The following is a 15,509-nucleotide window of genomic DNA, read 5'->3' as shown; positions in this document are numbered from 1 at the left end:
CTTCGGCTTGCCCGGCGCCCGGCTTTCCGGCCAGGAGCGGGCTGGGCTCGGCCTCCCGGCTCGCAAGCGCCGCCCTCTCCCCTTTCCCTGGAAAGCGCTCCCCGCCCCGCGGCGCCCCCCCCCCCGCGGCCAGAACGCGCTTCCGGCTCGCGGGGACGCGCCCGCCGGCGTCGCGGCACGTGACGGCGACGGCGACGGGCGAAAGGGGCGGGGAAGGCCTGTCCCTCCTCCCTGCCTCCCTCCTTCCCGGCCGGCTCCGCAGCGCCGCGCAGGCGCCCCGAGGGCCGCGCCGCCGGAGCCCCTCCCGCTCTCTCTCGAGGAGTCAAAATGGCGGCGAGGGGCACCCGTAGCAGTCGCGGCTCCCGAGCCCGTGTGTGACGGGAGCGCAGAGGGCGGCGGCGGCGGCGGCGGCGGCGGCGGCGGGAGGAGGATGGCCGGGGGCGCCGGCGCCGGAGCGGAGGGCGGCGCTGGGGGAGGCGGCGGCGGCGGCGGCGGGGGTGACGGCAGCGGGAGCAGCGGCAGCGGCAGCGGCAGCGGCGGGAGGAGCCTGCGGGGTAAGGGTCCTCGGGCGCGGAGAGCCGGGCCGGGGCCGGGGAGGCGCGCCCGGGGCGCCGCGGGCTGCGGGGCTCGAGCCGCGAGCAGCCGCCGTGCCCGCACAAGTCGGCCGAGCGGGCGGGGCGCGGGCAGCGGCGGTCCCGGGGGCGCGGGCCGGGGCCGCGGGCTCCGCGCCTCCCCCCCGCCCGAGGTCCCGGCCGCGCCCCCGCCGGGGCCCCGCGGCAGCCGGCCTCTGACAGGTGGGAGCCCCGCCGGAGGCGGAGGGGGCGCCGGGCTCGGCCCGCGGGCCAGCTTTCCCCCGTCCCCGCAGCAGCCCGCGCCCGCACCCGCGCCGTGCCCAGCGCCGCCGCCGCCGCCTCACTTGTCAGCTTTTGTTCCCCAGTACCAACTCTCTCTCTCGCTCTCTCTCTCTCGCTCTCTCTCTCGCTCTCTGTCTCTTTCTCGCTCTCTCTCTCTCTCTCTCTCTCTCTCTCTCTCTCTCTCTCTCTCTCTCTCTCTCTCTCTCTCTCTCTCTCTCTCTCGCTCTCTCGCTCTCTCTCTCTCTCTCTCTCTCTCTCTCTCTCTCTCTCTCTCTCTCTCTCTCTCTCTCTCTCTCTCTGTCTCTCTCACTCTGTCTCTCTCTCTCTCTGTCTCCCTCCATCTCTCTCTCTCTCTTTTTCTCTCTCTATACATATATATGTATATACATATATATATATATGTATATATTTTAAATTGTTGGGATTTAGGGCATTTTTCTCCCTGGAAAACGCTTTCCAAACTTCAGCAATCTAGGAAAGGGAGCGGGAGATGCATCTTACAGTTTTGGAACTGGCAGAGACCTTGACTAGCCACCCGGCTCATTTTACAGACGAACAAACCAGGTTCTCCAGAGGTGGTGACTTACCCAGGGTCACTTGATTCCCATTTCACCCTTCTATTCCACTTTGTGTTAGAAAAAAAAGAATAATGTTTTTGGATATGCAAGTAGAGAACTGGAAAATGGGGCAGTCTTTGCTTTTCTTGTTCAGTTCACCTTGTGGCCGAAAGAGTTACCAAACACTTCCAAGTAACTAATACTTTATAGATTCTTTCTTATGAAGCTTATCTCTTGGCTTGAATTTTCTAAAAAACGAAATTATTTTTCTTTCAAATTTCATAGCTTTATAAATGTAATCTGATGGTGTTTATACAGAGAGAGAAGAGAGAGGGCTTACTATTTCAATAAACTTTGGTATTAGAGTCCATAGAGTCTCTGATAAAACCTGATATAATAAGTGAGATTGTTGATAACACAAGATCCTATGCTTTCCCACAAAACTAACATTTTAAATCAGTTCTGATTCTCCTCTAGTTTTTATAGTACACCTCTTAAAAATAATTAGTTCATCAGTGTGTACTGATATCAAATCACAGACATCACTAGGCCATACCAGATGCTTTTCATGTTTTACTCTGGTCATGACTTGGTTTCATTAAATGTACCCAGGCAAGCCATTGGAACATGGAGAGTCTATTGCCAGGCTGATACTCAAAAGTCTTCCAGGTTGGTGGCATTGCCAGAACTTATATTGTACTGACAGGCTTTGAGAGAGAACTCAACATCACTTCCACTCCACAATGAACTCTCTTTTTTTTTTTTAATTTAAGGCAATGGGGTTAAAATAACTTGCCAAAGGTCACTCAGCTAGGCAATTAGTGAGTACCTGAGGGTCACATTTGAACTCAGGTCCTCCTGACTCCAGGGCTGGTGCTTTATCCAGTGCCCTACCTAGCTGCCCCCACAATTAACTCTTTAAGTGTAGGGAGTAAAAGTTTAAGATGCAAACCCATTTCTCTAAGCTTTCACTGACCACTCTCAGATATATTTGTGCTGAGTCACAGCAAGTTTGTTTATAGAAGTATAGCTTTTATGGTATCATTGACCTACATGAGTAAAAAATGAAACTGGCATTTATATCTCATTGAATTATAATGCTTCTGTTTGGGAAGTATTGAATGCATCTTGTGGGTTCAGCAACTTTACTAGGCACTATGGCAGACAGGATGCACAAATTTCCACATAAATCTTCCTTTCAAGAACTTCCTGTCTCTTTGGGGAATGGCATACAGTATTTTAAAAAGCCATGTTTTTGTTGGTATAAATACTCTTTTGCTTTTGGATCATAAGACCTTCTATATCTTGGTGGTTTCATCACCTGCTGGGTAACTACAGGTTTGACTAAAAATAGAAGAGAGTAGATGAGAGTACATAGAAGTGAAGAGACCAGATAGCCCATAAGACTAATCCATGCTCAAAAATAATGTGGACCTGGATTAAGCAACAAGAATGAAAAAGAGTAGAGTTCATTTAAAAAATGAACTGAAACAACCATGAAGGAAAAAAATAACCTAATAAACAATTACAATATCTAAAACTTTTCGTCCTCTGACCTTAGGGAACCTTCCTGAGCCATAGTTTTTCTTTCTTTTTCTTTTTCTTTTTCTTTTTTTTTTTTTTTAAAGGCTATGAGGTTGAGTGATTTGCACAAGATCACACAGCTAGGTGTCTGAGGGCTGATTTGAACTCAAGGCTTCCTTACTCCAGGGCCAATGTTCTAAAGGGTTTGCTCTCAAAGGAAGAATTATTGAATCAAAAAATAGCTTTGTATATGAGTTTATATATGTAGGGATAGTGAGTTTCTTAACTCAGATCTTGTAATTTATCCAGTTCTATATTGTGGCCTACAGAATTTATATTAACCATATACTGTATTTGTACACATTTAATTTAAATTTCAGTTAAATTTTTTTTTCACTCATTTTAGCACATAAATGAAATATAAAGTCACATTTAATCAGGAATGGGGGGGGTAGTTGTGGAGACTTATGACTTCATTGATAGAGGGAACAGCTATTAAAGAACCCTCTGGCCAATACCTGTTCAGCAAGTCTTTCAGGACTGCCTGCTCTTGTGTTTTCTCTTCCCTCTCCCCTCTCCCATACTGCTTCTCTCAAGAAGTTATATTGAGGGGACAGCTAGATCACCAGTCCTAGTCAGGGAGGTCTTGAGTCCAAATATAGCCTCAGAAAATTGACACTTATTAACTTGTGTGACTTAACCCCATTTTCTTTGGAAAAACCAACAAAATAAAGAAGTTTATATTGAAAGACACACATGAATGTAGAAATTGAAGCTAATGATTGTCATAACTATTCACGTACTTTTTAATTCATGGAATTAGAGATGTGACTAAAAGCTATGTGTGCAATGGGGGCAGACAAACCAATTTTTAAAATTTTTGTGATCAAAATTATTTCTTGCTAACAATGTGAAAAACTGTTGCATATGAAGTCTTTATAACAAAAGGAAGCCTTTTAAGATATTGGTAGATTTCTTATGTAGCTTAAGATGTTATGTAGCAAAAAAGGTGCATAAGAAGGCTTGTAAATCCTCATTATTGGAAAAAATAAGTTATACACAGGTGAAATTGAAGGTCCAAAGTAATAAAAGTTCCAAAGAAGCTATGTTGGATTTTTTTAAAGTTAGTCTGTTTTCAAATTCTAATTTTTTTAATCTTTAAATGTTGAGAAAAATTGACTTTTTAGAACCCATTGATGAAAGAGCAGTAGAGGACACATATACACAGGAAACACAGATTCCCATAACAGACTAAAATCTTGATAAGATTTATTGTATCACATAGCTGCTTCACTGATACCGAATAGAGATCCTATGCTGATCTGAGATGGGGAAGAGATTGAGAACAGTACTCAAAGGAATAACATAATACCCCCTGGTTATTAGCCAACAATTGTTAAACTGCCTTGTTACCCTGAAATTCCCCAGCAGGGGGCTCCAGAGACCTTGGAGTTGCAGCCCATATCTGACAAGCTCCAAACTTTATGCACCACTTCATAGAATGATTTACAGCTGGCAAGGTGGGCCCTTGGAGAACTTTTCATCTATAACCCTCATTTTAAAAATGATAATATTGGTAATTTGCCCAAATTCAATAACTTAAGTCAGCATGCCTTACCAGGATTCTTCACTGTATAGACAGAAATAACTGCCTAGTTCATGTCCTCCAAGTAGAAAACACTCCTTGCTTCTTGGGGGGTTGTGGGAGAAGCCCTATTCAATAATACAGAGAGATTCCTACACGAGTTCAGGGACTTTATAGTTCCATTATACCAGAAGAACTTAGACAGGAATGCTAACCCAATGATTCATTGCCTTTGGAGGGGCAAAAAGACTGGGGTATAATATTCCAACTGTCTAGCCTAGGAGTTGTCATAGATTACCTTTGACAGTGTGGTGAAACAGATTCTGCTTCTTAGAATAATATTTTTGAATGCATAAAATAAAATACATAAGGCAAGAGAGGAAACTGAAATGGTTATCAAAATATTTTTTAAAAGTCCCCATATTCACAGATTGCAGATTAAAATTTCCAGTCTAGGTTAAGAGGCACTTGAATAGATTTCAGGGTATCTGTGAATTTTTAAAATTGCCAAGGGCCACTGTCACACCAGATTAGTTAGTTTTCGTGAAGTCGACTGAATTATCCAAAAATTGGTATATTTAAATAGAGTACTCCACATCATTTTAATTTACTATATAGATTACAGATTTTTGTCATAAAATATCTAAGAGTCTAGGATTGTTATTAACCATTTTGACATGTTTCAGTAATTTAGCTATATAGTTTTATACTCTTAGTTATTATGGCTCCCTCTAATATCCTATAGGAAACTAGGAATTTTATGAATTTGATTCTGACCTAGAATTAGTACCCTCAAAATCCCATGCCACCTTAGTCTTAACAACTGAAAGTTTTCTACTTTGTTGCAGAGCGTCCAAGAATTGAAACATTATGAAATATTCAACTTCAATGTAACTTACTCTTCCTTTCCTTTCATATGGTACTAGGGATTGACATTGCCTAATTGAAGTTGTATGGGACTTGCAAAGTCTTCAGCTCCTATATACCAGCCCAACTATCTTCTCTCCAGATGACAGGAAAAATTTATTGAAGGAAAGGTCAGTGTTTATTGGATAGCTTATCTGTCCTTTATAATAAGTCTTAAGCAGTGCTCCATATTTGACATGACTGCCCGGATGTGAGATGTAAGGGTATTTGACTGTTTGAGACACTTGGTGACCATGAATGTTCTGTGATAAGTGCTGGAGTCATCAGCTGACTTGTTTAAATTCTATCAACTTTCTTCATCTTTGGGTGACTATAATTCCTTCATCCTTGAGATATGAAGATGGCAGAGTTACAATGATCAATTTTGTGGTTGCACAATTTTATCATTACTCTTATCACAGCTTAGTGGAATAGTAGATAAAGTGTTGGACTTGGAGTAAAGAAGACCTGAATTCTAATCTGCCTGAGAAATTAATTAGCTATATGACTTAATTCTTTTAAACTTTCTATGCCTCAAGTTATTTCAAATGAAGTGATTGGATTTCACAACTTCTTAAGTCCCTTCCAATTAGATCTATGAACCTTAAGATCTCAAGACCACACAGCTAGGTAATTATTGAGTGTCTGAGGCCGGATTTGAACTCAGGTACTCCTGGCTCCAGGGCCAGTGCTCTATCCACTGCACCACCTAGCTGCCCCTTACTATTATTACCTTTTGGTGGAAATTCACAATTACATGGTTTAACACCTGTGGACAGACTGAACAAGGATTAGTCTTTCCTGTCACTGCCTCACAGTCAGCCTTCTCAGAAGTCTTCATCTTCTGCTAGGCACAGCATATCTCCTGAAGTAAGAATATAAGGGGTCAGATTAGGTGTCCCCAAAAGACTCCTCCCTGAGAATAATGTCTGCCATATCCAGTTCATTGCTAGCCTCTTCAGCTGAGAAAAGGAGCCACTGCTTCTCAGAATGCATTAGCATCTTGTACTTTCTGCTGTCTCCTTCTGGGCATAGTATGTCCCCTGAGGAAAGGCTTCAAGGGGCCAGGCCAGGTATCTTCCATCTACTCCAAAGCAATGGCTTATATCTGTGTCAGGGTAGGGCAGCTATCTCTTATTGCCAGATCAGTCTCCCAAATGGGCTGTGGTAAACCTCCAGTACAAGAAAGAGCAACTCACCTTTTGACTTCAGATTAAAACTCCATGTCTTTTGAGGGAAGAAGCAAGTTGGTGGAGAATAGACTTCTTTCTCCTGATGTGCAGTTTAAACTTCCAACTCATACAGTGTCTTTTCCTGCCTAATCTCCAATCTCTAGCAGGAAGAGGAATTGTGAAGCTGGACTTCCTATCTGACCATATTCCTCTAATTTTATTTTGCTTTTGCCTCTAGTGTAATCTTCAGACTTCATTGGAAAGAGAAGTAACACCCTTAATTCTGTGATGAATGTTTACATACATACCTTCACAACCTGATAACTCAACTCATAAATCATCATCCAAGCTCCATTCCTCCACCAGTCAATTCCTCTTTCCCATCCCAGTCAACTGGTCAACGTCTCAAACCAAAGATCACCCAACCCTTCCAGTATACTCTCTGGAGTTCCTATTCCACAGATTCCTTCATCTTAAGTCTTTATCTCTCTCCCACTCCTTCCATCTGCTAACAGAAGAAATCTGACTTCTCCCAGATGACACAGCCTCCCTTGGCCACCTTTCCTAGTACTGCAGTTTTCACACATTTTCCTTTTATTTACTAGTTTACTTGGAGAAGTTGCAATACTCCTTGCCTCCCATTGCCATATCTAGATTCTCCCCATCCTTTAGTCAGTAACCTCTTTTCCTTTGAGGTTCATGCTGTTCATATTTACCGGCCAATTAAAATTCTGTGATCTACAAACCCTCAGGTTGCTCCCCTACCTTCTTCAATAAATTTGACACTTGGCTTATAATTTTTCTCTTCTCCCCAACTCCCTTCTTCATAGTAGGAGACTTCTCATGACACCTGAACTATATACAAAATGGGAAAAAATCATGTAACCATTATGACTAGGTCCACTATAAATTTATGTTATACAATCTCAAGTGGGTCCTCAATGCTGCTTAGCAATCCTACCATATCTCCCTTATCAGTTCATTTTACCACTCTCCTGAGCAGCTCTTCTAAAACTTAATCTCTCCTAAAGTTTGCCGGGGTCTTCCTCCCTCTTGCTTTCAGTTAAGAATCCTTGTATTTTACAGGGGGGGGAAAAAGAGTCCATTGTGAGCTTCCTCTTGTCCCTTTTCATCTCCTGTCACTTTTCTCCTCCATCCCTCTCACATGATTAGGTGACCTTACTGTATATGAAGATTAAATCCTTGTTCAAAGCTATTACTTGTTCAAGTAATCCCATTCTATCTTATCCTATCTCTTTCTACAGATTCCCTACTCTGTCATTCCTATTTTTTCACTTATTTTCAATCTCTCTCCCCCTCTACTGGCTCATTCCTTACTGCCTACAGATGTGCTTGTTTCCCCAATCCACCAAAAGCCTTCAGTTGATCCTTCTATGCCTTCTGATTGTCCTGAATCTCTTCTATCCCTTCTCTATCCTTTGGTAACTAAACTCCAAAAAGGGTATCTTCTTCCACTCTTAATCCTTTATAATACAGCTTCTGACTTATCATTCTACTGAACTAGTCTCTTCAAAGTTACTGATGATTTCTTAGTTACCAATCCTATGGTCTTTTCTTGGTCCTTATCATTCTGCAGTCTTACACTATTGACCACTCTCTCTTCCTTGATACTCTTTTTCTCTACATTCTGGAGACTCCACTCTTGGTTTTTCTACCTATTCAATCCTCTTTGTCTTTTTTTTTTTTCTGAATCCTTTTCTAGATCATATCCTTTAACCAAGGTTTCCCCCAGGGTTCAGTTATGAGCCCTCTTCTCTCTCAGTTACTATTTCACCTGGTAGTTTCATCAGCTCCCGTGGATTTAATTATGATCTCTGTATTTGATTCTCACATCAACCTAACTTGCCTCAGTTTCTCTGCTGCTTTCTAGTCTCATATCTCCATCTGCCTTTCAGGCATCTCAAACTAGACATTCAGAGGACATCTTAAATTCCCTAAGTCTAAAACAAAACTATTTTTTCCCCCTACACTGTCCCCTTCCTCTACCTTCCCTATTTACTGTAGAGGCCAATCCTCCCAGGCCCTCAGATTACAATTTAGGAGTCTAATCTGTGGTCAAGGTCTATCAATTTCACTATTAGAACATCTATTGAAAACAGCCCCTTCTCTCTCTCCTGAACTCTCACCACTTTAGTGCAGTCATCACCTCAGGCCTGTACTTCTGTAATAACCTACTGGAGGGTCTGCCTACCTCAGGCTCTCCCCATTCCAATCCATATCTATTCAGAAACCAAAGTGTACAAGCACAATCATATTACTGCCCCTTCTCTCTCCCTCCCTTAAATTCCAGTAGCTTCCTTTTGCCTCCAGAACAAAATGTTTTGTATTTAAAGTGCTTCATAATGTAGCCCTCTCCTACCTTTTCAGTCTTTTTACATCTTACTCCCAGGCATGTATTCTTGATCTATTGACAGTGGCCTTCTTGTTCCAGGAATAAGACCCTCCATCTTTGGACTTTGGGCATTTTTTTCTTTCTTCCATGCCTAGAATGCTATTCTTCTCCCACTTTGGTAGTTGACCTCCCTGGCCTTCTTTAATTCCCAACTAAAATTTCATCTTTTAATGGAAGCCTTCCCCAAACCCTCTTAAGTTGAATGCCTTCTTTCTATTAATTATTTCCTATTTATCCTACATATAGCTTGCTTTGAATAATTTGCCTGTCATCTCTACCATTAGATTCTAAGCTTGTGGAGTAAGGCCTGTCTTTTTTTTTCATCATTTTATTTATTTTTCCAGTTATATGTAAAGATAATTTTCAGCATTCATTTTTGTAGTTTTCTTCTTCCCACCTTTCTTTCCCCTCACCTTTAAAATAGCAAGTAATCTAATATAGGTTAACCATGTATAATCATATTACACTTTCCATATTAGTCTTTCTATGAAAGTAGAATCAAAACAAAAATGAAAAAATGAAATAAAAAGCAAAAATGTTTTTAAAATCACAGGTTTTATAGTAATATCTTTATTTGTTTTTTGTTTAAAGAAAGATTTTATTTTGAGTTTTACAATTCCCCCCCATTCTTGCTTCCCTTCCCCCACCCCCCCACAGAAGGCATTCTGTTAGTGTTTACATTGGTTCTATGTTATACATTGATCTCAGTTGAATGTGATGATAGAGAAATCATATCCTTAAGGAAGAAAAATAAAGTATGAGATAGTAAAATTACATAATCATACATCGCTTTTTTTTTCTAATTTGACAGTAATAGTCTTTGGTATTTGTTCAAAGTCCATAATTCTTTCTCTGGATACAGATGGTATTCTCCATTGCAGATAGCCTAAAATTGTCCCTGGTTGTTGCACTGAAGGGATGAGCAAGTCCATCAGGGTTGATCATCCCTATGTTGCTGTTAGGTGCACAATGTTTTTCTGGTTCTGCTCATTTTGCTCAGCATCAGTTCATGCAAATCTTTCCATAATGTTATAGTATAGTGTTCTAATGGTTCTGCTCACCTCATTCAACATCAATTCATGTAAGTCTTCTCAGGTTTTTCTGAAATTGGGCACGACCTATCTTTTGCAGTATTTCCAGCACTTAGCACAGTGCCTGGCACGTGATAGATGCTTAGCACATATTCATCTCTGAGATCAAGATTGATCATTACAGTTAAATCAAAGTTCAATGACTTTTTTCCCCAATGACTTTTTTTTTTTTTTTAGATTTTTGCAAGGCAAACAGGGTTAAGTGGCTTGCCCAAGGCCACACAGCTAGGTGATTACTAAGTGTCTGAGACCGGATTTGAACCCAGGTACTCCTGACTCAAGGGCCGGTGCTTTATCCACTACGCCACCTAGCCGCCTCTCCCCAATGACTTTTTAAAGTTTTCATCAGTACTTTTGTAGATTCTGCATTAGAATATATATTTTGTGTTTCTGTAAGTTCATGTTCATTTCATATTGAACATTATACCTAATAACATTTATATTGTACAAATTGCTCAGTCAGTTTCCATTTGATAACCATTTTCCAGCTTTTTACTGCTACTACAAAGAATGTTGCTATTAGTATTTTGAATATGTGGGACCAATCAGATGTGGGGGACATATTTAGTTGTGAAATTGCTGTGTCACAAGCTAAGAAAAGGTTAGTGACTCTCCTTATAGAATTACAAACTTTTCAAGAATAACTAGACCAATCCAGAGCCAATAAAAGAATGTCTTCCCATAGAAACTTTTAACATTGAGCATTTTTGTTTTATTATCATATTTAATGCTTTGAATTGTGAGGTAAAGCATAATTATTCTAATTTGCATTTCTCATGTTAAAGCAACTCTGAGGGTCTTCTCTATACCCCTGAGATTGATAAAATTGCCAAATATGGTAAATGACATTGTGCGAGCTGTGGTAAGACAAGCACATAAAACAAACTGTTAATGGTATCTGGAAAGCATTTTGGAAGCCTTTCAAAAAGTTACTTAAACTGTGAATACTTTTTGACCCAGTGATACCACTGTTGAGACTAAACCCAAAAGAAATCCAAGAAAGAGAAGGACCCATTTGTACAAAAATATTTATAGTAACTCTTTTTATTGTGTCAGGGAACTAAAGGGCACCTTTCAGTTAGGGAATGGTTGAAGGAATTCTGATATATTATTGTAATGGAATACATTTGTTCCTTAAGAAATGACAAAAGGAATGGTTTCAGAAACCTGTGAAGACTCATGAATCAAAGCAGAGTTAAGTAAGCAGAACCAGGAGAATAGTTGATGCCTTGATGACAATATTGCGAAGACAAAAAACTTTGAAAAGTTTAAGAACTGATCAAAGAAATGCCAACTATGATTTCTGTAGGCCGATTTGAAGTGTGCTACTACTCACCTCCTAGAGGAGGTACCAGAGTCAAGGTGCAGAATGAGATATATATTGGGAGAATTTATTTCTCTTGATTTTTCATTTTTATTACAAATGTTTTGGTTTTGTTTTCTTTCCAGTGGGGGGAGTGGAAGGAAGAGGAAAAACATTTATTAATTGAAAAAAATAAAATTTTATTTAAAAATGTAAAATTTGCATTTCTCTCATTAGTTTGGGATAGTTTTGAATACTGGATGGATTACCCTTCTTTTGAAACTTTGTATCTTTGGATCTAGGGGGGGGAATGGTTCTTCCCCTTCAACATTATTTGATAATATGCCACACATCTTGGAAATCAGATACATAAAGAAATATTTGATGCAGAGATTCTTTGTTTCCTTGACAGTTACTTGTCTTCTTGGTTTGTGCACAAACTTAAATTTTAGGTGATCAAAATGAACTGCTTTGTCTTTTACATGAAAACCTATCCTTTTTAAAGAATGATTCTCCAGTGTAGTGAAAATTACCTCCTCCCATCCTCTATTTTCTTGGATCTGAGTTTTTATATGTAAGTTGCTTATCGATTTAGTAGTTATTATAGAACATTGAGTAAAATACTAGTCTTGCCAAACTTCGTTAGTTTTCCCAGACATTCTTGTCACATAAGGAGTCTTTCCCAGTAGTTTATATTCTTGGATTTATCAAACACTGAGCTGCTTTGTTGTATTACTTCTGCATCATGCTTCTATTGTCCATTTAATCTACTTTTGTTTTTATAATCGGTACAAAATAACTTCAATGACTATTGCTTTATAATGTAATTTTAAATCTGATCATATTATTCTCCATTATTCCTGTATTTTTTTATTACTTTCTCTGCAATTTTAGACTAGTGCTTTTTAATTTTTTGTTTGTGTCATGGGCTTTGTGGCAATTTTGTAAAGCCTGTGGACCTTTCTCAGAATGACATTTATTAAACATTCATAATACCTTCTGTTTGTCATCTCTAATCTGAGTTGTATGTATTGTTTGTTCATTGTTACTTGCATGTTGTCTCCCTCATTAAACTCTGAGCTCCTTGAGGACAAATATTTTTGTATTTCATTATATCCCAGCACCTTGTACATTGTCATATTCCAGATACTCCATAAAATACTTTACGTCTGGTTCTCAATTTAGTATGCCACTTAGCCTTTCTTCCCTTAATGAATGTTTATTAGAATCAAGTCAATAAGTATTCATTATGCCCTTATCATGGGCCAGGTACTGTTCTGAGTATTATAGACACAAAGAAAAACAAAATAAAAAACAATCCTGCTTTCTAAGTGTTAATACTCTAATTAGGAAAATAACATGTAAATAACAAAGTACATGCAAGGTCCATACTGTGTAGTAGAAGTGCATCAGAGTGCAAAGGCATTAGGAGCCAGAAAGTCCTTCCGCAGAAGGATGAGACTTGAAGGAAACCTGGAAACCTTGAGTTAGAGATGAGGAGATAAGGGCAAAGGTTCATGAAAGGGAATAAAATGCAAGGAAGACTGGAAAAATCTGTGAAATCATTTTATGAAGGTCTTTAAAACCAAGCAGATTCCTTAAGCAAGGAGTAATCCACTAGAATTTATTCATTATGCATATCAGTGTGGCAGCTGTGTGAAGGATCAGTTAGAATGAAAGGAAACATGACTGGGAGCCTAGTGAGAAGACTAGACCAGGCATGGTCAAAAGGGGAGTTGTGGTTTCATAAGTGAAGAGAAGGGGTTATGCAAGAGAGATGTAGAGAAAAATTATAATTGGCAACTTATAAAGTGATGAGATAAAGTGAGAAGTCAAAGGAGGACAACCGGTGATCCTGAATTAATATGGATAGTGACCATATATATTAGGGAAGGTTATATGGAGAGTAGTGAGGTGAAAATGATTTCATTTTGATCATTTTAATTTTAAGGTGCCTACTGGATATCAAGTTTAAGGAATCTAAAAGACAGGTGTTAACGGAGGCCTGGAGATCAGGAAAGAAACTAAGACTAAATATATTAGTCTAGAAATTGGCTGCAAATATAGATGATCGAATCCATTGGAACTGATAAAATCACCAAATAAGATAGAGTAGAAGATGCAAAAATGAGGACTCAGGATGGTACCCTGGAAGAGAGAATTTAGTGAAATAACATGCATAATGAACAAGACTGAGAAGTTATCAGGGAGGTAGAAAGAGTATTGGGAGTGAACAGAATGCAGTGATGACAAGATGAATGAGAGGAAGCTATTGGATTTGGCAATTAAGAAAGAAGTCATTGATAGCTTTGGAAAAAGTAAAATGATAAAATTGATACCTATATTTCCAGGTCAGGGTTGGTTAGAAGAGATTGAGAAAGAGGATAAAAATGAAGTCACTAAATGTATAAAGCTTTTAATGATATATTTATCTGAGAAATAGTACTATCTAGTGAAAGTTTTTTTTAAGGGTAGGAGAAACATGAGAATGTTAGGGATAGACTCAAGTGTTTGGAGAGAAGTTGCCTCTGACAAGAAGAACCCCCCCCCCCCACTGAAACTGGAGTGAAGGAGATAGTAGAGTGATGTGAAATAAGGGAAAAGGAAGGAGCTCATGATGAATACCCTCAGTTTGGGGGAGGAAATAGGGGAAGTCCTCAGCTGAGAGTATTTCCATTTATGATAGTCCCCTACACTCCCTTCCTCAGCATTCTAGGGAACAGGATTATTTCTAAGCTCAAGGTTTACCAGGGTAGCAATGGGGCATAGTGGATGAAGTCGGTGTGGGTAATATTAGTGATGATGAATTTCAGTAGACCAACTAGTCTTTTCCCCCCAGGGTTTCTAGTAAAGTGCCTGCTGATTTTATGTAATGTGAAATCTACTTTGGACCCAGATTGCCAATTTCTATTTGTGTCCTTTTAGATTTTTGGCATCTTAGACTTGGTTCCTGATCCATCCCGTTCCTCAGGTTTGTATTTTTGTTTCCTGATGTCAACTCCAACCCCTTTCCCTCATAGGACAGTTGTCCCATGTGTTTGCTCTAATTGCAGGACATATCATATTCTTGTCTTTTTCCTGATTCAAGCTAAGCAGTGAATTAATTTTAAAATAATTGACATACCCCCCCCATATAAAACCAGTTTTTTTTTTTCACTTTGACAGTCTAGTTTTACTTCATTTTGCCAGGCAAACCTGAAATAATTGATTCATTAGTTTTGTTAAAAAAAAATGCAGATGATATCCCATTTCTTTTCCTATTCATTTAAAGATTTCTCTTAGATTTCAGATTTGGTACCCAAAAGAGTACAGATACTAGAGATGTATGTAATGCAACCATAGTCTTGAAAAATGATTGCTGTCATCAAAGAGTTCTTGTTTGCATTTGTCTTCCAATTAGACTGAGCTGTTTGTTGTGAACTGTTTTCTTTTTCAGTGCTTAGCACTAATGTACTTAATAAATCGAAGTTGACTAAGGATTTTGTTTAGTTTTTTTAAGTAAGGAAAAATGATAGTGCTATGAAGAGTGGGTTCATGATCTGATTCTACTACTTGTGTGACCTTGAGCAAGTCATTTAATATTTCTAGTTTCAGTTTCTACTTCATTCCACATTCATCAATAAAGGGATTATGTTAGATGATCTCATTCCCTTTCTGTCTTTATGATCCAAAATAGCCATCTTCATTTTTTCAGGATTTTTGATATGTATTTCATTTGTGTGTGTTTGTGTGTGTGTGTGTGTGTGTATGTATATATAATATGTATAGTCTCAGAAACTGAACTGCTTGCCTATGTCTTGATTCCTTAAACAATGAATCTTCCTGGGATGAAAAAGGTAGATTATTTTTTTCCAAGTATATAGTAATGAAAGTTAGCGATGAGAATTTATATTTAAAGTTAAATGTGTTAGAAAAGAGCTTTGAGTATTAGTACTCTTATGTTTTTAGTGAAAATTATTCAGTTATTTGAAGAATTACTTTAATTCCCACTTTTATTATGAAAAGAGCTTTTGGTATCTAATTTTTAATTTAAAAATGAAGATTGAGCTAACTCAAACAAGATCCGATGCTAAGTACAAATAATTTTTTTCTCTCCAATAAATA

At 39.3% G+C, this 15,509-nt stretch overlaps 1 protein-coding gene across 4 annotated transcripts in view; it reads left to right on the top strand.

Annotated features, from left to right (window-relative positions):
• The first annotated feature begins 496 nt into the window (after window positions 1-496).
• BTBD7 (BTB domain containing 7) overlaps window positions 497-15,509 on the top strand; it is a 78,247-nt gene continuing 63,234 nt past the window's right edge. The window contains exons 1-2 of one of the 4 annotated variants that reach the window (XM_074235450.1): window positions 509-554; window positions 5,447-5,557. The gene's annotated coding sequence lies outside the window, so the exon portion shown is untranslated. Of the gene's footprint in view, window positions 555-1,269; window positions 5,558-15,509 lie in introns of those variants that run through there. The other 3 variants (XM_074235451.1, XM_074235453.1, XM_074235452.1) reach the window with 3 other exon arrangements.

This window comes from Macrotis lagotis, chromosome 4 (assembly GCF_037893015.1).
Source record: "Macrotis lagotis isolate mMagLag1 chromosome 4, bilby.v1.9.chrom.fasta, whole genome shotgun sequence".
Lineage (NCBI taxonomy): Eukaryota > Metazoa > Chordata > Mammalia > Peramelemorphia > Peramelidae > Macrotis > Macrotis lagotis.
This window is presented reverse-complemented; position numbering and strand designations above follow the sequence as displayed.